Here is a 25,913-nt window from a genome sequence, read left to right as displayed (position 1 = left end):
TCCATTACTCTAACCATAAAGGTGGATGAAACTCTTGCAAATCAACCCATGGATTTAGAATTAACAACTAAGTATATGACCAGCTCTGCTCCAGCTCTCTTCTGAGTTTCAATAAACTCCTGCCAGTTTCAAATTCTGCACATGTAAATAAAACATATGCTTTTCCCATAGGTTTCAGCCAGGAGTAGGGAGTCTACACTATAAAGCTGCGTTTGAGCTGATTTTGCTCATTCGGGGCTTGTTTGCTCTTCTGAAGAGCCAAAAAACTGGTTTGCTGGTTTTTTTAACAACCTGGCGGTTCCTTTCCTAATATGTAGAACAGAACTTTCTGCAGAATGCCTTTGTCCAGTCCCAGAGAGCAACAAGAATTAAAATGTATGAAGTTAAAGAGGAGAATAAAAATAATCTAAACAGAGCTCAAATGAAATGAGTCTCTTTCTTATTTTTAATAAAGGCAAGGTGGAATAGCAGAGCCACAGCAGGTACTACTGGGAGATAAGAGAACAAAGCCACTACAACCAAATTATAAAGAATATGCAAAGAGGTATTCGAGGTCAAATAAGATAGGTCCACGAACGGGGAAGGATCTATAGTACTGGATATGCAAATGCTTTATGGGACAGAAAATGAAAATGGTGGTGCCTTATTTTTGTTGTTAGATCTGCGTTTCCGAATCGTTTCTTGCTACCAGAAGGAAAACACAACAACCAACTCAGATTTCAACTCCAAAAAATAATCAGATAAAACCATCTTTTTGTACTTCAAACTTAAACCTTCCCATAAACTACAGGCAAATGCTGCCACTTAAGTGTGCCTTCATAAAAAAACAAATGCATTGCTGAGACCGAGGTAACAGTTCTTACCATCCATTTGGTCTTCATATACAAACAAACAAAAATCACGCACCAAATGTATTGCTGTGACCCTTCTATCCAACACAAACTGTGTAATACTCATCCCCATTGTAGCCTATTATGGCAGATCCGCTAATTGCCAAAGTAAGGCTGACTGGAAATTCTACTGGTACACAAAATACCTTTACAATATATTACACCTTCCTATTTCGATTAAACTCATTACTTCATATTTCAAGCAGATGTAAATATTCCCCTAGTGGGAAAATACTGTCTATTTGAATAAGACTTAATGACATAAATTAAATTGCGCCGTTGGTTTGAGTTAGACATGCAATAGACTGCAGTAATGTGCTGTTTCCTTCTGTATATGATGCAATTGTAAGGAAAACAGGATTAAAAAGAATTGCTTGAGATTTCTGTTTATTGCTTTAAAGGTTATTACATCAGTTTTGTACTGTTTTTTCCCTCATCACTTTCCATTATCATTTTGATTCAGAGTAATTCTCTCCTGGTAGGTTTGCCCAACAGATTTTAAGTGAATATAGTCGTTTGATTAAAAAGAAAGCAAAATAAAATAGAGGCCTGCTGATTCAAAACATCTTGAAAGATAGTTCAGTTAACCAGATCCTCGTTTCACATGTTCATTTAAAGACATTCTCCTCTGAAATCTCTACATGCAGGGTTCTCCAATCGTTACCATAAGTTAACTTCTCCAGGAATTGTTCCCGTTTATTAGAAACTACACAGCGAGATGCAACCAATGCTTGCCTTTCCATTGCTCATTTTCCAGCCTAGCAAAGAATGTTTGCCTTTCTAACAAAAGAATATTAGATATATTAATGCCAGCAGAACTGCAGTACGGGAGAAACACAGAAATGAGAGCTGTTTGTGATTACTGGGTAATTCAGACTTCGAAAACACACAATGAAGAAGCAGAGTGGCTCTCCCATGTGTGTCATACCACTTGGTCACCTAAAACTGGTTCTTGTGCAGTCAAGAAGCTGAATAAACTGAGGGCCCTCTGATGAGAAACCATTTCTATTTAGACATAAAGTAGTCTGTGATGCTTTTAAAACTAGTCTGTTAAGAACAGCTCTTTACACTTGCTTCCATTTTTCCTTGCATACTAATTACTATTCAAGACAAGATTTTAACAATACGTTAAGCAGAGATGTCTCATTTTTCACTTGCTGTGTCTTGCCTAGCAAATTTTCATTGAGTTTAGTGTGACTAGAATTAATTTCTTATTCTAGCTTATTATTCATGCAGTTTTTACTCCTTTCTGCTCGGAACTCCAACAGTACCGAATGCCTGAATGTACAGAAAAAATAAAGGTGTACTGTTGCCAAATCACTCTATATTGCTCATTGCTTGATGGACACAAAGGCACGTATATAATGCAGATACTCTAAGCATATCCAGGCAGAGTTTGTTACTGAATGCATAATAAAAGATAATATAACAATTCTCACAGAGGGTTGTCAGGAGGACTGTAGATAGGATTGATGGATTGATTCATCCTCAGGTGAGGTTTACAGTCTTCTACCAACATGAGAAGAAACATCTATACTGGAGCAGAACAAGGGACCATCTCAACCCATATCCTCTCCCTGCTATTAGCCAGAAAACGATGCATAGAAAAGATGCAGAGATAAGACTAAAAGTTACAGTGGCTTCCCCAGTTATGTAATAAGTATGAATCATTCTCAGCTAAGGCACCTGGTAAAGCTATGGTTCCCTTATCTGCTACAAGAAAAACTTCGCACAACTGAGAACAAAAAGTTACAAAATAAATGAGAAAATAAATAAGCACCGAGTCCCCACCCTGGGAAATGTAATCAGTTCATGAAGCCTGTATCTTCAAGTTCTGTGTGCCTGCATGTGTGCAGAATTACAATGAATTCAGAAAATAAGCCTACAACTACTACCAAACTGGCCCTTTTGGGGCAGAGAGAGGCCACTTTGCAATTCCTAACAGCTGTAGTTTTCCACAACGCAGCTATTTTCTGTCTCATGCAGTAAAATTTGAACCAACTCACTAGCACTTGCCACATACATTGCAGAAGGACCTCCCGTGGAGCCTTCTGAACACCCGTCCTGGGCTGCTTTCTACCCTTCTGAATTGCAAATCATGCTTCTCATACAAGTTCTACCTTGATGAACACCATTTTGCAGACTGCATTAAAGCAGTTGTGCTGCACAATGCAGCAGAATTTTGCAGCATCAAGAGAGTTAGAAAGCTCTGTTATTGGCGAGCATCTTTGAAACCTCCTAAACTTACAACAGGGCAGGGGATTTCTTGCTGGCAGTCTGTTCCCACTGTTTTCCATACCTGGCCGCTCTAGGGTGAGTTCCACTTTGCACAGCAAAAGCACTTAATCAGTTCACAGGTACAGCTGGAAGGACTAATGCTTCTTCCTAGGGGGCAGTTACACGTGGACGTGAAAAACAAACAGATTCACTGAAGGCAGCACTTCCCTAATTCCATCTGCAAAAATTCAGTAACCTCTAGGCGATGCATTCCTTTACTACATTGCTAAATTACACAGACTCGCTTCTGAGTTTCAGTAGGATCGGTTTAACCTGAGTACTTTCTATCCAACTTTGTGCTCTGCCTATTGGAAACACACAAGAGTGAATACAGTCCCCTAGTCTAATGCAAAATTCTGAAAGGATTAAAGAAAAATCAGAGCAAACATAATATCGTTACACATTTTCTCAGGAAGGCTGATGGGTTATTAAGTGCTCTGTGGTTTTCCTACTAGGGAAGCAAGCTCATTTGGGACACATCTCAGCTTACATTAGCAGGATTTTTATACATTTGCCTCGTCAACTGGATTATAAAAAAGAGCAAAGTCTTTTAGAGAGAGTTTTTTAGGTACCGCAACAGCAAAACTAACAAAGTCTAAAAACCATTTCTAAAAGCTTAAAAGATTATTTAATATATGAACACCTAGCAATATGCAGTTGCATTTATAACTACTAGGTGAGGTTTCTGTTATTCAAGTGAGCTCTCCTCAGACTGAAAGAATAAAAGAGCAACTCTATGTTTATTTCAAGATAGAAGGTAAAATACCTGCCTCAGAAAAAAAACAAATGTGAGATATCAAAGCCACATAAAACATCAGTGGATGTAGCACATACATACCCACTGCTTCATAACGTGCTAACTAGTAAAAATACCAAACTCTGGAGCTTTCTGTATTCAGTTACCTTTCACGCCTGGTGCAATTTGAGATGTAACCCAAAAAGTGAGCTTAGGCCACCAACAGATAAGTTATTCAGTGTGATGAAAGGGAACTAATAACTACAGACACTTCTAAGCTGGAGCAGTTTTGGGGCTCCCAGCCTGACCTCCCGTAGCACAGGTGCTGAGTAGTTGGAATTCCCCTGCTCTGCGCTCACTAAGTGTCACACAACCCTACAAATTTTACCACAAGCAATGTTTTTGCAGACTTCCATGCAGTTTGCACACTAGTTGCATGAGAATAGACCTGAGCGGTTCCGCACAGCACATATTCTTTAGGTGATGGAACATTCTGTTTGTTAAGAAGTTCTTCAGCCTAGCTCTCCTGCAAGTTTGTTTAGGATTATGTGCTTTCCCTTCTTGATGCCAAGAAAAAAAGAAAAACAAAACAAAACAAAACAAAAACAAATAAAAAGAAGGCAAGGAACTGCTCATTTCTTTCTGGTGCTTTTCTATACGGTTGTTCTCTTTTTAGTCTACCTACAATTGGTGGCTTCTAGGTAACACACCCCAGATGTGAAGGAAAACGTTGGTGACGCATAAAGTGTGGAATTTAAATGTGTTTATTTTGATTTCCATTAATTTCTAGTGTGACCATCGCTGCTCACTGCAATTTAACACGTACTGCACACCTTAATACAGCTTAGGCAGCAGGCTCCTGCTCCGGTGAACAAATGTCCATAGTGAACAGTCCGTTCAAGTCACTGACTTTTCCTATTTCTTCTTGGTCACACAGAGTACCGTTTGTAAAGGACTGAAGCATTAAATTAGGTGATGCTCAGAACTTGTAAGTTTCCTTTCTTGTTGCCAAGCTACAGAAGCTGAAGTGTAAACTTTTGTTGGGTTAAGAAATGCATTTGTTTTTTCAAAGCAGAAACATTATGATGCGCACATCTGCTCAGCTGAATGGAAGATTTCTTAAAGCCAACATGCAAAAACTGCTCTATCTTGGGGTTCCAAGCTGAGTTGGAATCAGAACAGTAAGTTGATTCATTAATGATGTAATTAATTAGAATTAGTGACCTCTAACAGCAGGGTCCAATTCAACAATAAAACAGCTAAACCAAGCTATTTAACACTTACAAAAAGGTAGTAACTGTAGTTTTCTAAGCACTCATCAGTAAGTAAGCCAAAGAACTCCAAAACACACAGAGCTACGTGCACATATTCAACTGACACAAAGTGATTACGGGCAGAATGCTTCCAATGCCCAATGCATTCATCCCTAAGCAAAATATACCATTATATTAACCATTATTTTCCATAGTTTCATTTGAAATGGTTACATGCAGCTGTTACTTTTGCAATTGATACTTTTTACACAGGTTTATATTATATATATATGATTTGATAATGAAAAATTCCTATGTCTATCCAGGTAAATAATTCAACTGAATTAATCTTCAAATTAAATGCAGTGCTTTTGAAAAAAAAGCATAAATGCATGCACCAAAAAAATTACAGTCAGTCTCAGTCAACTATTCTTTGTTCCTTTCTAAGCTTTTGCAGGCAATCTACATTAAAAGAGACTGAATATTAAGTTGTTTGCCCCAAGTACAAATAGCATTTCTTATCACGTGATATCACCGTGGGGAAGACACATTCAACCTGTATGTAAAGTTACAGCACTGCCTGGGTTGAGTGAAAATCAAGTATTTGTCTGAGTTGCTGTAATGCACTGCGCTCGCTGCCAGCATCCTTGAGTACAAGGCCAGCATCACTCACTTTGCCACGTACAATTCTTCAGTTCATAGGAAAGTGCTGCTTTGTTTTTAGTACATTAAACACCTTCCTTGCAGCATTTGATCTTACTGTCTGGGAATCCATCATACTCGCAAATCCTTTTAGAAGCACAGCTTAGATAACAACATCTCAAACGACCGCTGATGGAAGTACCTCACATATATACAGACACAGCCGTACATTTGAGGACCACCGTGGATAACACACTGCGTACTACTGTGCTGTTTATGCTTGCTTCAGACTTGCCCATGCCAACTTAAACACCAAAGTTCTGGTCCTACTAAACATGAATTTACAGCAATCTGTAGACTCTGATCTGTCACGGAAAACTTATTCCACAAAGATAATCAGTATCTCTTTAGCCTATTCTGCATGCTAATGTAACAACCTGATGCAGTGTCTGGGTATGGGAATATTCATCAGTTCTGACATTTCAGAATAAAATAGCACATTGAAGAACTTTTAATTCTCTCTACCTTTAATAAGCAGTAAGGATGGCTGATGACACCCCCACGTTATAGCCCGGGAAGCCTCAAGTATGGGATTAGAGCAGAAGACTGCACCTGAATCAACACTTGCAACGTATTCTGCTGCCCACATGTCTAGAAATGAGATTTTCTTCCCTTTCCTTTTTTAAAAACAGGTTTTTGACCATATTTTAAACAGTGATTGCAGGTGATGCACCCATTTACCTTCAGATGACTTAGTTTTTACATGTTCGGATTAGGGGGTATTTCTGAAGAGAAACAGGCTCATCTTAAATGCTTACAGAGATGGAAGAAACTATGAACAGTGTCAGAAACAGCAAAGTTCTTCATCAGCTGGAAATCACACATTTCGGGAATGCTACATCTCTGCAGTGATCTGCCATCCATTCATAAAGAACACTTATCCACTTCCCTTTGAAAGAGGATCAGGACACACTTAAGCTGGTCTGAGGATACACATACACAGAACTCATCTAATTACTATTATTAGTGTTTAACTCTCATATATAAGTACAAGAGCAACCAGATGGGAAATTACCCAAGTGAAAAGAGAAATTCAATTCTTTCTCTGCCTGACTTTTGAAAATAATACAATGGAAGATTACATTTGTTATATTGATGCATTTTCCCTTATTAACGAGGATTAAAAACAGTAACTACATCAAAATACAGACGGTGATAGACTGATGGTTGGACTAGATGACCTTAGTGACCTTTTCCAACCTTCACAGAATCACAGAATCACAGAATTATAGGGGTTGGAAGGGACCTCTAGAGATCATCGAGTCCAACCCCCCTGCCAAAGCAGGCTCCCTACACCACGTCACACAGGTAGGCGTCCAGGCGGGTCTTGAATATCTCCAGAGAAGGAGACTCCACCACCCCCGCCTTAATGATTATGTGATTCTACAAGAGTAGACAATATGCAGATATTGTTAGTACTCATTTAAGTGTAATTTTTACCAAGAAATTGCCACAAAAAAAGAAGCTACCATAACAGCAAAACCTCCAGAAAGGAAGACCTTAAAACTTGTCAAAATATTATACTAAATTAAAACATCTGTAGCCACGTGCCTGTAATTTTACATTTGGACAGATTACTTGAGTGAAATGCAATCAACTTACTTCTAAAGACTTCACTACAGATCGCAGATGCTAAAGCAATCATAATTAACATCTGAGTTGTCATTCCTTAAACACCGAGTTTGTATTCAGATCTGATTTTCAGACTCAAGGTCAGGCCTTCAAGTGCTGAAATTGCTCGTCACCAAATATGTAGCATGATTAAACTAAAACACTTAAACATCTGGTTAGACTAAAATATAGCTGTTCAGCGGGTCTTAAAAATTTTAAAAAATAGAACTGATTGCAGATTTGTTAACCTGAGGCGATAATTTCACTGCTTGTCCCTATTTCATCAGCTTATCTTTCTTATGTTGAAGAAAGCAGACACTAGATTACTGCTTTAATCAGCATCATAAAACATCCCGCTTCTCTCTGCTTCCTAAACAGCTGGTTTAAAAGGAAAAAGGTTTATTTGATGGCTGAATTGGAAGATCTCCAAAGACATTCTGAGCTGCCACATCTGTAAAGTTGGACTTTCAAAGCAGGCCGGGAGTTACAATGAATGGCTAAATTATAGTTTCTCAAACCACGAGACTTTCTATGCAATAAAATAAAAAATCATCATCTAGATAGATTTGTTATCTCCAAGACAGGAGTCTACTTACTCATCATTTAACATAACATGAATTATATCTCGTTCTGGCATCATGACGGAAAAAGAAATGTTACTTCCTTTAGATAAATCAACTTAAAGTCTAATTCCGTAAAACAGAAGCCACATTTCACTATGAATAATGCTGCTAAATTCAGAAATTTGTGTCAAAATTCACTTTTTAAAAAAGAAAAAATCCCCAAATCTCCATTAGTGCAGAAGAGACCGTGCAAGCAGAGCAAACTGAGACTGCCTGGCATGACACGCATGTAAAAAGCCTCCTCGTATTGCCCTAATTGCAGTAAGGGACCCAAGAAATTTTATGTTAGATAGACAAGGAGATTTTTAGAAGCCCTCTATGTCAGCTCATTACTACTTCCACTGAAATCTGTATTAGCGTGATGCTGAGCCCCCAGAAAATTCCCAAAGTACAAAGGAAAAAGGAAAAAAAAAATAAAAAAAAGATCACACAAAAGAGAAAGAATTCTGATATTTATAACAGTGTAAATAGAATTACCACAAGTTATTTTTATAATAATAAGGCATTTCATTTGAAGATGTTATTCAACTTTTTTCCCACCAGCTTGGATTTGGGAATTTTCAAGTGAGGATTACTGCTAGAAAACAGAAGTATCTCTTCTCATATCACATTGCTTTATATCATGCAAATTTCCCTGTTATATATATATAAGTTCCCTGTTATATATATATATAGTGCTGTGCAGTGCTATTCTAAATGTGAGAAGAGAAATTCAATTATTTCTCTGTGTGACTTTTGAAAATAATACAGTGGAAGATTACATTCATTATATTGGTGCTTTTTCCCTTGTTAACGAGCATTAAAAACAGTAACTACATCAACAGACAGATAGTGATATATTGACGGTTGGACTAGATGACCTTAGTGGCCTTTTCTAACCTTTATGACTCTGATTCTAAATGTCAAATTCATAGGTGGAGTGAAGCTCCCTGATCATAAGTGCTCTGAAAAGGGGCCCAGCTTTGCTCATGCTGCCTCAGTTAAAAGATTAAGCTCCTCTTTGGCGTTAAGTTTAGCCCTTGCTCTCCCAGAGTTAATTTTTCTCTCAGGGTAATTGAATTTCCATTACACTGTACATTATCTGCGCTTCAGCTTTTGAACATATACTACTGAAAAATAAAAATCCCTCAGTCTCCTGGTCATTTCAGCTTGAGTTATGCAATCAGTTACAAAGAGTAAGAAAAGGTAAAGAACAGTACACCAAACTGTGACATTTAACATGTCCAGGTGGCAAAGTCATCATCTGATATATTGTTAAGCCTTTATCTTACACTAGAAAAAAAAAAAGCACTTACAAGTAGAGTTACAGAGACAAATTAGACTTGGGTCTGTGTTCCCTCTAATACTGGAAAGATTTCTTATTCTGCTACAGAAGAAGCCAGTAGTAACTGAATTGAATTAAAACAGACTGCCTGAAATCCCCAACCCACACCTGGGAACTCTCCAGTCCCTCCAGGATTATGCTCTTCTGCAGGTATCTCTATTCCACCTCGAGCAATATTGATTTTGAAGATGTGCTTCATTAGATTAAATGGGGGGGGGGTGGGGGGGTGGGAGAGGAGGTGGGGCAAAAGCATGTTGTTCGGTAAACCCGTACTTACTTATAAGAACATTTTGCACAGACATAATAATTCATTTCAAGTGGTTAAGGTCAGGCTTAGATGTTTTCCCAAGCGGCAACCTAGGCCTTAATTCTGTACATACCCACACTCAAGACCAAGGCTTTGATCAGGCAAGAGCAACTGCTACCACTTTCATCTGTTCCTTGTTTGTTCCCCTCCCACCGTTTTTTCTCTTATGTCACAAGTCTACATTGAGATTACTTACTGCTTATCTATAATCTATTATCTATAGATCAGTGAGCTAACTCTGGACTGACATCCTGGTCAAGTATTACTTAGCTGGGTGTCATGGTTTTGTAAAATTTGCTGCTGTGAAATTACCCATTGTAAAATTAACTATTCCATCTGGGATGCAAGTGTCAAAATTCACATCATCCCACATTGCATAGAAGTACACCAGGCAGGTGTATCCATCCATGCCCTCACTTGGTTGTATAATCCATATATTCCATAACAAGACATCAAAAAATTAAAAAGGGGACAATAAGTTCCGAAGAACATGATGGCTTTGAATCCCCAATGCAGTGCTCTGAAAATAGAGAGCAGACTCATAGCTGGCAAGCGCTGTAAAAGTCAGAGCTAGCTAGCTGTGCTCTGAGAGAGAGAAAGAAATCCCTTTGTTTTCTGTCATGGGTTACCTAGATTTACCTGTGCCCATGACAGGGGCATAAAATTGCTCTATCATAAAGTGTTATTATGCTCTTTGTATGTGTGGTATTTTCCATGGAAATAAAACAGGACGCATTACTTTTGCAGTGACCTACATAAAAATACTTAGGGAATGAGAATTCTTTTATCTTTCAGACAAGAAGCTTCAGAGACATTTCAGGTTAAGAAATAACTTCTCCTTTAAAACAGTGATACGGGGAAATGAAGAAGGCAGCTAGCCTTCTTTCCTATGGAGATGCCACTAGGACTGCTTGAAACAATAATCTTGTTTTATCATGCACAGAGCTTCAAATGAGCCAAGCCAGCAGACAAAACGTTCTCCCTCCGAGAAAATGAGGAACCAAACCACCAGCATAAGCATTCCTTCTCTAGGAGCTCAGGTGCCACCGATATGACTTTCACTGTGCGCTGACTGTAAAAGGAAAGATCACCTCCAAGCCCCTTTCTGGAAGGGAAGCAGGGGTGAGAATTGTATGTGGAAGACAAAACGTAACTCCTTTTATTCCTCATTTTATCTCTCCTCCTTCTAGTGCATCAACAAACTTAGATTTTGACTTTGATTATCTGTTTCATAATAGTACATGCCCACAGACATATCCTTTCCAGTATGTGCCTAATGTACGTGGTATATTACCTGTGCTTGTACCCTGGAAAACAAGTGGGAAGCTTTGTATTCATTCTGAATTATTTTCTATGTACCGAGAAAACTTACAGGGAGTTTAGTCTGGGAACTGTTCGATTTTATTGCTGAGGACAAGGAATAGATTCTCTCCTCCCATTTACATGAATTGACAGGTTCTATTCACCAAAGGAAAAGCAAGCAACAGAAAAGCTTCTTGGTTTGATGGATGGCCAGGTGTGTTCTGAAAACATTTTTAAGCCAGAGTAAGCAAGAGGTTTTCTTTGTTTGCTCCCTTTAATACTAGAGCGCTCTGGAAACAAGCTGCCCCAGAGCTAACAACATTCAGTTATTACTTTACTAGCTAAGAAATCACTGAAATTTCAAGAGCGAGAGACCAGTGGCTTCTGTTCTACCTGACATAAAAATTCTGCCAAATCAGAATCACTTGCAAACAGTTTTGTTAGATTCTGATTAATCTTGATATAGTTTTTGTAATTTTCATCCACAAATAGGAACACTGTAATAAGTGGAAAGAAGAAGATTCACAATTATTTGTGTGGTGAAAGAAAGGAGGAGAAAAAAAGGGTATTTAATGAAGCTTTGTCTCGTTTTTTGCAGCACAAGAAAGACAGACAGACAGAAATAAAGAAAGAAAAAGGAAATAACACCTAAATAAAGAACCAGGCACCAGGACTATTCTCAAGGGAAGAGCTTTTCACCAAACCCAGAAATAGCATTTCCAACTATCAAGAATTAACATGCAAACTGGGGAACACTAAAGACACCAAGCTCCTGCTTTTCCTCAAGAACCTTGGCTCAGCAAGTGCCTACAACAGAAGATTCCCCTACACTACACTGTTAATCACCAGTCCAGTTCATTATGTCCACATCCAAACCCAACTGTGACACTGTGACAGAGCAGCTAACAGATACGCAGTCTAATTGTTAAACTGTAAATGACAAATCTCATAAAGCACCAAACCTCACCACTCATGCTTCTTTGTTTGCTTTTTAATAACCTCCATCTACCAGCAGAGAGTTTTAACTCTCTGCGTAGTCAATTGTTCCTTGCAATAAGATGTGCTTTGTAATATCAGAAGAAAATAAATCCACCTTTGGAGAGGGAGAACAGACCTAAATGATGTTGGCAAATAAAGCTAAAATAAACTAACACAATGAAACAAAATGCAGTGTATTCAATTACATAAAATTAGTAAATATTCTCCAACACATATGGGGGAAAATGAACATATGATTGAACTAATGGGATTATGCAAAAGAAGCTACTAATAATAGGCCTGTAATTAATCTCTTTCAGTCTAGGGACTTGCCTATAATCATTCTTCATGTGCATAATCAAATTCGGGCAAAAACTAATTTTATTCAAAGGACACATCTTACAACAACCCTCCAATTTGTGAGGACTACCGCTCCTAATCTAGTTATGCTTCGGCAGATGGTACAGAGTCCACGCATCGTCCGTGCTTAGTCCTGTTCCGTGCTGTGCTTTCTGACAAGAGGGAGCAAATTGACTGGGACCATTAAAACACAGTTCACCGGTATGATGAATGGTAACAGATCAAATGCAAGGGAAGAGAATTTCAGAAAGCCTTATGACTTCCAATAGTTATCATTATGGTAATTATTTTACTGTCTTAGCATAGCATTATTTCCCTTCATTCCCTAACATTTTGTTTTCCAGAGCTTATAAGGTGATTTTGGAGGAGGAAAAAATGTAACAAACCCATAATAGCGCATTATGCAGCATCTTAGTTTGTGTGCATACCTGTGTGTTTATCTAAAACAACACATTCTGGCATAAAAGTTTTCCACATTTAAGAAATAGGTTATATTTCTAACAACTACTGACTGTGGATTTAATAAAATATCTCAACATTTTAGTTTCACGGAAGAACAAGAGTTCAAACAAGGGAAAAAAGCAGAGAAGAAGGAAAGAATTTCTGCAGAAATTCTACTTGCACTACTAAGCTTTTTTGGGAAAAAAAAAGCAACACCCCATGAAGTACAGTGAAAATACTTTCCACTTAATAAAATCTTTTAAACTCCATAACCAAGTCAGATCTCCTCAGAGGACTAACAAAACATTCTCTCCCTCTTTAACCCAATTTATTGTGCCCGGTTACTTAATGAGGGAACACCACTGCTGGAAGTCTAGGAATTCTCTGGCATCTATTCATTTTCTGCCTTCATAAAGTGCAGTGTATTGCAGCTAATAAATGAGGCCGATACTGCTTTACAGCTCTTATAAAGAGAACTACTATCTTTTGGTTATGAACCATGCGTGAAACAAGTTAAAGTCTCCAGCTGTTGATCTTTCAGGCTTCAAGCAGTGTCACTTTAGCCCCTTAAGTTTCATCTTTGCTCTTCATTCTTGGGCCTCCAAGAAGCAGCCTTTATTTAACTGATTCCATATGGAACTTTAAGTTTGCTCTGAACAAATGGGATGCACTGGTACAGCCTTCTGTAAGGTGAGAGATACTGTGGGTTCCACACTGATTTATTAGTAATGTACAGAAAAAGTGGGCTGATGTCAGAAACCTCGACTGCGCGTTAATTAAAAAACAAACAAAACCAACAGTTCCATATCATGGGCTACAGAGGTCTTACTAAGAGTAAAAGTATGAGGAAAAGGACTAAAGCTGGAATTAAGAAGAACTAAATAGACTGTGGAATCATAGAGTAGCCTGGGTTGAAAAGAAGCACGATGATCATCTGGCTTCAACCCCTCTGCTGTATGCAGGGTCGCCAACCACCACACCAGGCTGCCCGGAGCCACATCCAGCCTGGACTTGAATGCCTCCAGGGATGGGGTATCCACAGCCTCCTTGGGCAACCAGTCCCAGTGCATCACCACCCTCTGTGTGAAACGATTCCTCCTACTATCCAACCTAAACCTCCTCTATCTCAGTTTAAAACCATTCCCCCTTGTCCTATCAACTAAAGACATCAATCTCAACAGAACTTGGAGCAAAATCTGTGGGGTTACTGTGTCATTTGGATTGTGAGATGAAGAGATGTATTCCTTCACTTACAGTTTACAAGCTGACTGAAAAGCTGCAGTAATGTGGGGCATAGCTATAGATCAACACAATACACAACCTGTCCCAAGAAGTGACAAGAAACAGAACTGATCACTGGACAAACCCTTGGAGTTAAAAGAGATGCAAGATGCTTCCACAGCTACCAGAGTTTTATATCAAACTAAAACAAATAAGCATAACCACCAATCAGAAGAAAACTGAAACCTACTTTGAGAAATAAAGAAGAAAAGAAGCCACCCTGGAAGGTAAAGGGTAGTGAGACAATTGTTTTGCATGCAGAAAATTAAAAGAAATGATCCTTCCTACAGGAACAGCTTGCACAGATCCATAAACAAAGAGTAGGCACCACTAGCAATGCAGGATATAAGGATAGCTCTTTCATCTTAATAGTAAAATGAGAATGCTATTCTAATAAAAATATTAAAAATGCAGTCTAGAAAAAAATGATCTTAAACCCCAAGTCTGTGTTGACTGTATTGCAAAGGCACCAAACTCTCTTTTGCCCAGAATCATTTTAGAAGTCTTCCAGGTGAGAAACACCATAAAGGAAGCCCCTGTGCCTGGCAACATGCCAGCTGGCTGGGTTCATAACACTCTATGTCTTGGTCTTTCCGTGAACTGCACCAGAAGCCAGGGAGATACAAGATCTGCTTGTACTCTTTTCATCTCAAACATACTATGTCAGGCTCAATTAGTCCACTCAGATTTCTGTCCTACTCATATGTAGATACATATGTATCATATGTAGATACTCATATGTAGATACATATGTAATCTGACCCCAAGACAACATACAGGCGCGCTTCTAAAGCACACTTCTGTTTCATTTCAATTCTTCCCATTATTCACTTCTCTTCATAAACATGCCGTGGCCCTTCCATACCGTTATCAGCTTGCAGTCTGGCAACACCAAGTCAGACAGAAGTTGTGCAGATTTAATAAGAACACTTATAAAATGTCACAGGCTTCAGTGACTCTGGGGATTAGATGTATTTAGAAATGCTATATAATCTTCAGCATGCTGCAAGCAACCGTGTCTTGGGATTAAAATACATAAAAACTTGTCATGACTCTGATATACTTAATATCTGCTCAGTGACATCTCATTTAGAGAACGGATTCATTAGCCTCAAAACGCTATTGGTGTTTTTTTTCTGAGGCAGCATTATGAGATGTAAGGTTGAGCTGATGCTTTTGTTTTCAATACACATTTTTGGAGTTACTGCCTGAATAGATTCAGATCACAGAGGCCTGAAATTTGTCACAATGTAGTATCAGGGGAGAAAAAAATAACGAAATCCATTAAATGAACCTCACAAAACATGACTGCAACTCGATGTCTGGTTGTTTCAGCTCCCTACGGAGGGTAGCTTTATATCAAAATGACTAAAGTCTGCTAAGCAACCTAAAAAACAGAGCCAGTCTTAGGGTGCTGTGGTGAAAACTGAATTGAGCGAGGTACTTCTATGCAAGAAGGAATATTAAATCCTGAGCAGGTGCAGTGGTTAATTTTCATAATGTTCTTGGTTATGCAGCAAATATAGCGTTACAAGGTTCATTACAAGGTAAAATAGATTTTAACAAATTTTGTTTTGACACCAACTGCCATTCAAATGAATGTAAAAGCACCCTCATTTATTTTAATGACAGCTGGCTTGAAAACACTTGCAAATAAGACAATATTATCTAAGGAAAAAAAAAATCAATCAATCACACCTCATAAATAAAATGCTAAAAATAATGATGCTTATGGTCTTCACTGTGCTTGAACATCAAAGAAGAGAGTGAGTAAGCAAAGCCAGAAAACTAATAGATAATGTGTGTGTTATATTTACACCCAACGCCTCTGTCATTCCACCAAAGGAGCGTTAATGCTGAAAGCAGTTGAGGGAGGGAAACAAAGCCAAAACCAAAGTAAGCTTCCAGGTACCCAAAGAAAGGCAGCCTCTCAGGGATTTTTGCTGAAGCAGCTGCCTCCAAACAACTGGATGTTCTGAAATAACAGCTCTCCTAATCCTTACTTTAATATCTTCATGTTTAGAGCCAAACCCACTGATCAACACATGCAACAAAAAGGAAGGATGCTGTTGGCCTGATAAGGAGCTAGACTGAACCATTTCATTAATTAAGAAGAATAAACACATACTTTATCTTGTATGCTCTTATTTTTATTTCCACATATCCTCCCAAATGAAAACTCCAAGAGAAGGCAATCTGTCATATTTTCTATCTACATTTTCTACATTTCCCAGCATTTTTACAATTTCATTCAAGTAACAGCATCAGTGTATTATACAGTGCATCTGAGATTCAATTCATTTCGATATCTGTAATCACAACCTATCACTATCATATAACTGGAGAACTATAATCAAGGAGCTCAGCTCAGTTTCATATTTGATACATTCCACGGGGGGAGCTCTATGGTTGTGCACCTAAATAGGTGTGAAGTCTACAACCCAGAAGTTTAGCTTTCCAAGTACACTTTTTAAACTCATTGTTATTACAGAAGATCAACCAAATAATCAAAGAAAAAAAAAAAAACCAAAAAAAAAAACCCTGTTTTTCTGGTGAGAGAAGTAACTGGTTTCTGACATCTACACACCTTTTAAATGAAATTGCGGTGTAAGTACATGAGTAGCATTACAGACATTACAAGAAGTCTTCTATAGGACTGCTTTAGACACACTAAACTCTTGTGCTTTCATGGTTCCACAATAGCAAAGTGGAATTAATGAGCCTCATATCGCACTAATTCTGAAAGCTTGTATTCTCAGGTAGAGCCCTTATAGTGCTACTAAAGCTATAAGCTCTGCTTGTAAGCAAGCAGATGGAAAAAGGAATTCTGAGACTATCCTAAAACAAGTAACCACAAAACTATTTGATCTTTGTTTATATTTGCGTAAAGCAGAGAATTTTAGCACCTGCACTATTGCTGATGGTTACACAAGAGATCATCGATGGCAAAATTCCTATCACAACAACATCTAAACTTTATTTCAAAAGACTTATTCTGGCATTTTTATTACGGTGGGTTTTATTTAAGTTTAAAATAATAATTGATCCTGCCCACAGCAACAGATTACAAACAAAGGCTTTAAACAAATCATGCCCAGATTTATGTTAGTGGATTAGCTATGTTTAATGCATGTAGGCACAAGATAATACAATACTGAAATTATACGCTATTGCATCACTGAAATTAAGAAGCACTGTTACAATAAACAGGTTTTTATAATAAAATGGGGCTCTGACAGTGTTGACTTTTGCCTTTAATAGTGCGACAATAGTAAATTTGTAATATGATGTGTCATTTTCTCTTACTCATATTAAACACATACACGAGCCAAAGGAAGGTGTAGCTTCATGGGCTGTAAGAAAACATGGTCATGCAATAAATGGCTATCAGAAGGAACAGCAACACTGGCAACTGTGTGGATGCGATCTTCTAAGTATATGGGTAGCTCTGAAAGTAATGGCTCCTATTTATTTCCATGAAACTACAACAGCACTGAAGAGCACAATAACAGTATTTGATAGTGCAAATCCTCAACTACAAAATACTATTTCACAACACAGTCAGCACCAATAGCTATGCACTTTTGCCAGTGATGAGCAAAACCTGCTTGCCACACTCTTAAAACTCTGCACCAGCAGAAGTGACCCCCTTGTAGCGGTGACCTCCACCCTACCCAAGTCCCGTCATGAAAACCTGAATCAGATGAAAACTGGTACAAACTGGAATCCGTAACATTTCCATCTACTTCACACAAGCACCTGATAATTTTTCTTTTGCTGCACCATCCATACTGATGTTTCACATATCAACACAAGCACTGAGATCTGGGCCTCCAGAACAACTTTTGAGGCTTTCATAACATTTGCTTTGAATATCTCAGCAACATTGTGGCAGCAAAGCTAAACTACTGAAATTAATACTTACAACAGTATTACCCATTTTACCCATGCATTTGCAGGCAATAACACATGTGCACCGATGCAGTCTATCTGTTATGACTTGCATTCTTATGGAGCAGAAAAGTTACCGCCTACCAAGATTTTATATCTCCAGGGCTGTTCTTGGAAAGGAGGAAAAACATGGTTGTGCTCTGTGTACCTTTGGGGACTTGATGGTGATTCAGACCTTTACACCCCCATTCAGCGCCACCCCTGATAGAATAAGACAGTATCACTGATTTACACACTGACTTTTGTCCCTTTTGTCTCTTTATTTACCTGTTTGATGGTGGCAGTCTTGGTCCTTACCTTCACTCCTAACAGCTTCTGTCTGCATATTATGTCAGTACCTGTCTGTTTTTTATTCCCCAATCTTAGGATCTCAAAATATTTATGCGACCTTGTTGATCTAGGTGCCATCAAACCCTGCTTCATTTGTCCTTCTATCATTTATTTCTTCTGGTGCTTCCACATCCTTATATTCCTACTCGTATTTCATTCCTGCAAATCTTCCAGTTTCCATTACAGATCCCTACAGTGTGTTTCACAAGGGTCTAATGTTCAAACTTTGAGCTAACCGATCTCCTTCTAGATTAAACAGTTCCTATAAGGGCCTCAAAATGAGATGCAAAATCAGATGAACAGAAAACTGATCTCTCAATCTACCCACGCAGGATCTGGGCCCACAAAATCTTTTGTATTCTTTTAATTGCCCGAGTTGCCAAGTTGTTGTTTCTACAGTTCCAAAGACAAAGAAGAGAAAGAAAACATGCAGATGTGTCCAAATTCCCTCCTACACAAACAAGAATTCAATTTGTTCCAGCACTTGGGTGACCTGTGCTGCGATGAACTTTTCCATTATCTTCCTATTCTGTGATTGTGTAATTATCTTGAGAGATACGCATGTAAAAATGACATTTTATCTAGTGAATAATACACAGGTTGGCAAAGTTTAAATACATACAAATGACACAGTTAATATTAATGTCAGTTAGACCCAAGAGAACAAGTAGGAACCTGAGGAGATTACACGCTGTTCTTTCACCACCTCATGCAAGCAAGACTCACGGGGAGTCTCAATACAATACTCTCCATCTCACCTGCAATTCCCAAAATTATCTCAAATACGAGCGAGGCATGGATTTATTTTAGTTCAGTAAGACCACTGAAGGAACTGCATAGGCAGCATACATAGTGCAATGCTCTGATGGCAATACCTGCCACTCCAAAAGATATTTTAGCTCTATGTGATAAGAAATATGATTTCAGTTAAAAATAAAATACTGAAACAAGACTGATAGTGTTCAGGTAAATTACCAATGCTAATTTAATACCAGAACAGGTGAAAATCTCAGCTGTCCATCACAGGAGAACGCTTGCATTTAGGATGCACTCTGTAATGGCAACATATGGTCTTCACTGTCATGAACCAATGAGAGTATTCCAATCCTGTACAAAAGGGTCTTTTTTCCTTCCTCTCTCATACTTATCCTTTCCTTAGTAGCTGCTCTAAAAGATAGATTCCAATTTTTTCTCAGCTATAACAGAGCAAATATTGATTTGGTGAAGGGCAAAAGAAAGATGTGGAGGTCAAGACTAGAAGATGATAGATGGTGAATGAGCTAGATGACAGGCACTCTCCCAAGAATAAGTGTGATCTGTCTAAAAAGAGCAGGAAGTCTGAAAGAAGGAGATCAAAGCTCACATTCTGATACTGACTCTGATCAAAATGAAAAAGAGCAAGTGTTAGATAATACTTCACAAGCTGAACTGACTGAAAATAATTTGCACAAGCTCCAGGTACTAAAAATGTACTTAAAAATTACATAAGAATTGCAAGATAAGTCTTAGCTGAGTTTTGGCTTACTAAAAAAAACAACCACCTCAGTGTGCTATGTCAGAACATCATGGGTTTGATATATCATTTCTCTCTCTAGTGGGCAATCTAATACATCTGTACACATCTCCAAAACACTTAACACATGAGTATACACTATCGATCTCAAAACCCAAATCATTTTATTTAAATTCCCGGCAACAAAATTTCTTAGTAAAAAAAGCAAGAAAAAGGATTAACAGAAAAGAAATCTCTGCAGAAATCCCATTTCATACTTGTCTTGTGAACCTGATGGATGGATGGAGGAAGCAACTAATTATTATGACAGCCAGTGACTGAAGATAAACTGCTCTTTTTAAGAATTCCCTCTGTAACCATTTCTCCCAGAGAATCCAACCCAAAACATAATGAAAAGATTTCCATTACATCCAAAGGAGGGATTAAACAGCCATAAGTTGTCAATAATGCGCTGTCTGGAATGCTAATTATGAAGTTCCTTTTATGAATAATTTTGCACTGGATCTTGTGTCCTTGAGCTAAAGCCCGTAACTTCTATCAGTATTAATGAAAATTATGCATTCAGATCCGCAGAGATCAGAGAGGTTTTCAAAAATATCTTAACATAGCCAGTCTTGTTTAACTGCATTAATTTTCGACTTGATTTTTAGCAGGTGCTACATGACATGGATATATATACATACTTTCATTCCTTTCCAAAATCCATGTATATAAATATGGCAACACAGAGTAATTTTTAATTATCATCTGACTTAGCTGGTTAATTACTTCAAAACCAGGTTTCAACAGATATCCTTAAAAGACAGCAAGCATAGAAACTTGTGAGCAAAGGTGATGCAGAAAACCCAGACCTTGAAGGTAGCAAACACCAGTGATGGGAACCAAGAGTCTCTTTAGACTCTTCAGCAGCAGGATCTTACATTGTGAGCACAAAACAGGGTCTAGTATTCTGATGTATCTAAAAGGGAAAAGCCAGACTGCAACTACCAAACTACAGTGTCTTTGCTTCAAGTTTTAAATTGAGCCCATCGGCTACACTACATCACACCATGCAGTGGGGTCAGGAATCAAAGACTGAAATATGTAACAGTCTTGCTGACAAATAGGCTTTTAAAGATACAAACACAGGAAGGTATTCTGCACACTGAGTCAGTCCTTGTATGTATTAAGTTTGAAATAAAAAAGAAAGAAAGAAAATTAGAGGAAAGAAGAGTGGTAGGAAAAAATGAAAAGATTAACTGCAAAAATGAATCACGCTTTAGTATCTATCAAAATCTACGGAGAAATATTTGTGGCTTACATCCTACTCACTACTATACTGCACGGAATAACAAAGAGAGCCAGGTTAGGGGAAAAAAAAAAAAATCCATAATCCACTAAAGCCAAATGGAAAAGTAAAAATAAAAATGCTGTCGAGGGAAGCACGATTCTATCCAAAGTCTGGATCATATAAGCACAGAATCATTAAGGCTGAAAAAGACTTCTGACTATCTAGTCCAACTGTTAACCTACAACGAATATTGCCCTCTAATCTACATCCCTAAAATCTACGTCCCTTTGGATAGTCGTGTCAGAATCTGTTTTAAAAGTTCTTGGATCAGGAAAAATTTGATCCTATGCTAAATGATTTCTGTATAAGTTAGCAAAGTGAGCAAACAAGCACTCCAATGATGGTTAGTGAGCTCCTTCAGCAAGTGAGCACACTTCTACCTTTCCAGGTGTCCCCTCTCCCCAGCACAGATTCTCAACATCATCTCCAGATTTCAGCGGACAATAATGAGATTATTTAAAAGACACACCAATTTTAGAAAGCTTTACTTAACCACCATAATTCCAAAGGCAGACACATTGTAGACCTACAAGGAGTACACACAAAGCCACTGTCCTAAACATCTCCTTACTCATGCAGCACAAACCGTCCCTATTCTCTCATTTTATACCCATGAACCAACACTTCCAGTATCCAACTCTTCTAATACCACTCTCTGCCAGTTGCTGAGACCTTCAAAAGTTTGAGAAATATAGACTCTGAATGCCACTATATGCATTACACTTAACAAACAGTTGTGTTTCCCCTCCATGTGCGCTCCTCCCAGAACAGATTAGGAAAGCTATGAGGAAAAAAGGTTGCTGCACCTTTTTTAATCATGCCAAAGAACTTTTCTGTTGACCTCACTCTGACTTTTAATACAGTGAGAAAAAAATGTGACAGATTTTCCTTTTTGGGGAAAGAAAAACAACATATTTTTCTCCCAGATTGCTTTTCAGGATTTCATTTCTACAGAAACATACAGAAAAATACAATCTTCGTAAATCCCTGAAAGCTTTAGTTTGAAATTATTGCTTAATTTGACCAAACTGAAGAACTCCATACATTTACACATCTCTACTACTGGGAGCTTCCTAGTCTGAATAAGTTACTGGAAGATCTCATGCTGTGCTTTATCAAGTTCTTCATATTCTGCTCTACAGCTGAAAGTTTTTACTCTTGAGGAGCACAAAAAAGTGCTTTTCCCAGTGAAATTAGTTCCAGGTGACATACCATGAGCATAAAGAGCAACTTAAAATTCAGTCTGGAATTCTATCAGCATAGTTTTTACACTTATCTACCTAAACTATCCTTTTTTTTTTCCTCCTGAAAATTACCATGGATACCTATTTTTATCCTATATTCTCATATAAATGTATTTCAATGAATACAGTTTTTCAACAATTTTCTTCTGCATGTGGAAGATTGAGGGCTACATTTTGCTAAAAGCACTGCAGCAAAAACTCATATCAGCTCATCAAGAGAAATGTGAAAAGTATCTTATTATTAGAAGGGATTCTACAGGTATATTGGTGAGCAGACAGACCAAGAAGAGTGCATTTCCCAACTCTGATAAATGAAAACAGAGAACTCACTTAGCGACACGGAGAAGGCTGGGGACTTAAAAGGACCTTATAAAACAGGAGGGAGACTGACTTTTTACATGGGCAGACAGTGCCATGAGGAGGGAGACTGGCTTTAAACTAAAAGAGATTCAGATTACATGTTAGAAAGAAATTTTTTACTGAGAGACTGGTGAGGTACACGCAGGTCAGATAAGGCCTTAGCTATGCCTCTGACACTCCACCTGCTTTTCTATGACTAATAATACATTGCCCGGTACTCGTGTCAAGAGCCCGAGCTATGACTAGAAACCAACAAGGAAAAGTGAGAATGACAACTTTGGCAAAGACACGGAAAATATAAAACCATGTGATGATGCTTAACATAGAAACAATCCCTCATGTTTTTGGAAACTAAAAATGAGGTCTAAAGGAACCAACAGAAATTTCTCACCCTTTCTGCTAGTTATGTGTTTTCCACACGCATGTTTATATCTCAGCTTGCATACCTTGTAACTTATTACCTCTTTGCTTATCACGAGAAAACATTTGTGAAAAGGGTATATAGCCAGGATGCTGGAGGACAACCATCAGATCACCCTCTCAGCTGTCCTGGGACCTCCCCAGTATGCAAGCCCCTGAACACAAACCCATGGCTGATGTGTCAACAAGACAGGTCATATAAGCTTACTTACTCTAGTATACCTTCCCTGGAAAAACTTACTAGTTATGGACTGTAAGTGCAACAGCATGCTCAGAATACATTTAATAAAACTGCCTGAGTGCACCTGATCTGTATCAGGGAAGTGTGCAGTAGTCACTATTTTCCCACTGGACACCAAAGGTTTCATATGCAGACACGCAAGTGTTCTTGGGAAATGGGAAAAAAACGGGAAGAAATGGAATACAAGAATAAAGATCAGGAAGCTACAAACTAAACCAAAGCATAGCGTCTGAAAATGGATGACTTGCTTTTTATTGATTTCTTTCTACTTCCTTAGGAATCAAATTACTTTAAGACTCACTTTGGAGCTCCCGGGTTCTTGTTCATGAGATTTAGCTTTGACTCAGTGATCCTAACCTGTGACACATCTGTTCTAATTCATTATATTCAAGTCCAAAAATAGGATTCATGCCTCCTTCATGTCCTCCCATTGATTCGATACTCTTTGTCTACAAGAAGGGTCATTAGGCTTAATGTAGGTCATCAGGATGCACGCTGATTTTCAAGCGAACGTAATGCAAAGTGATATTAAGTGTTTAAAAAAACAACAACAGAAACACAGCTAAAACATGGGGCACTGTAGAGATGGTCAAAGACTGAGATTAATACTCTTCTAAGTGAGAAAGTAAATGCAGGGCACACAAAACGCAACACAAGCTACATTCTGATTTCCAACAATGAACTTCTCTGTGCAGTATTAAATATAAAAATAAAGATTACAGTTGAGAACAGTGGTTACAGGTGAATAAATGCACAAGGACTCTACTTAGCAAGACAGGAAGGACAGAGACCCAGCCCAAAGGTGATGCTGAAACGTTTTATCAGTGGGCTCCCTGTGATCACCGTGCACTTTGTAGAGTGTAAAATAAGCCTATTTTTGTAAACTTGGATCTCTAAGGTTGCAATTAGCAGTCACTAATCTGTTATTGCCTTGAGGTGCTCGAGTGCTACAAAAATAATTCTGTAATATCTCTGTTTAGAGCAGGAGTTTTCTAAAATATTATTCTAATCTGTTATTTTAGCCTGAGGCTGTACAGCAAGCTTTGATAATTAATGTTTTATTCCATATTCCCAGCCAAAGCCCTGTTAATACTCATTTTTCTACTAAATCCTCCTTGAACTTTTACATATAAAAATCTTTCTGTTTTGAGCAGTTGCAAAAGCCACACATTCCATGTAACATCAGGTCAAGGAGAGCCTCCCACATCACGGCTGACTGGAGTTTGTTATGGAGATAACATCCTACACACAAGGCAGGAGATTGTCCCCCTCTACTCTGCCCTCATGAGCACCCACATGCATCCAGGACTGTGGCCACAAGCACAGGAGGGATGTGGAGCTGCTGGAGTGGGTCCAGAGGAGGACCATGAAGGATGACTAGAGGGCTGGTGCTCCTCTCCTACGGGGAAAGGTTGATGGTATTGAGCTTATTCAGCTTGGAGAAGGTTTCTGGGAAGGGAGCTTACAAGCAGGAGGGGAACTGACTGTTTACGTGGTCTGACAGTGATAGGACAAGGGCAAATGGCTTTAAACTAAAACGGGAAAGTTAGGTTAAATATTATGAAAGAATTATTTACTCAGAGGGTTGTGAGACCCTGGCACTGCTGGCCAGAGAAGCTGTGGTGCCCCATTCCTGCATTCCTAGAGGAGTTCCAAAGCTGGGGTTGGATGGGGCCCTGGGCAGCAATGGGGGAGCAATCCCATCTGCAACAGAGGGGTTGGAACAAGATTACCGTTAAGATCCCTGCCAACCTATTATATTCTGTGATTCTGTGACAGCTAAGGTACTGAAATGGTACTCAGTAATTCTTATTTTCCAGTACTGACTGTCACAGATCAGCAAATGATGTCAAGAGAGTCCTTAATGTTTCCATTTCTCACTTCATTATCTGTAAATAGGGGAATAATTATTTTTTTCTTCATGACGTGGTGACAAGATAAATTATTGCTTACAGCATACACTGCCACTGTGTATGCAGAAATGTAAAATATCAAGGATGGGAACAGGGAAATCACTGCAGTTCTTCTGTAATTTCTTTGTGCTAGAATGTTCTTCTGGGGGCCAAAATCATCCAACTGCAACATCACATTTTATATATGTAAGTGTACATGTATCACACATTTGTATGTGCATATGTACATATACGTTTGTGTGAGGGCGTACATGAATAGATCCCCTGTAATCAGGCACAAATCAGAGTAATCCCATTTTTGCACTGTGGCCCAGAGTAGAAAATTCAGGTATAATTCTTTTATCAGATCATTACGACTGTGGAAGGACTGGGAAACGCACTCTGAGAAAACTTCAAATTACCTTCTATGAGGCATATCATTACTGGATCATACTGATAATTGAACTGGGCAAAGACAGCATCAGATTATTTTCATTATGTCACTCAAAGTTCACAGCCACAGGGCAGTGCTTTCTGCTTACCTTAA

The sequence above is a fragment of the Excalfactoria chinensis genome, chromosome 7 (genome assembly GCF_039878825.1).
Source record: "Excalfactoria chinensis isolate bCotChi1 chromosome 7, bCotChi1.hap2, whole genome shotgun sequence".
In the NCBI taxonomy this organism is placed as follows: Eukaryota; Metazoa; Chordata; class Aves; order Galliformes; family Phasianidae; genus Excalfactoria; species Excalfactoria chinensis.
Note: the sequence above shows the minus strand (reverse complement) of the source record.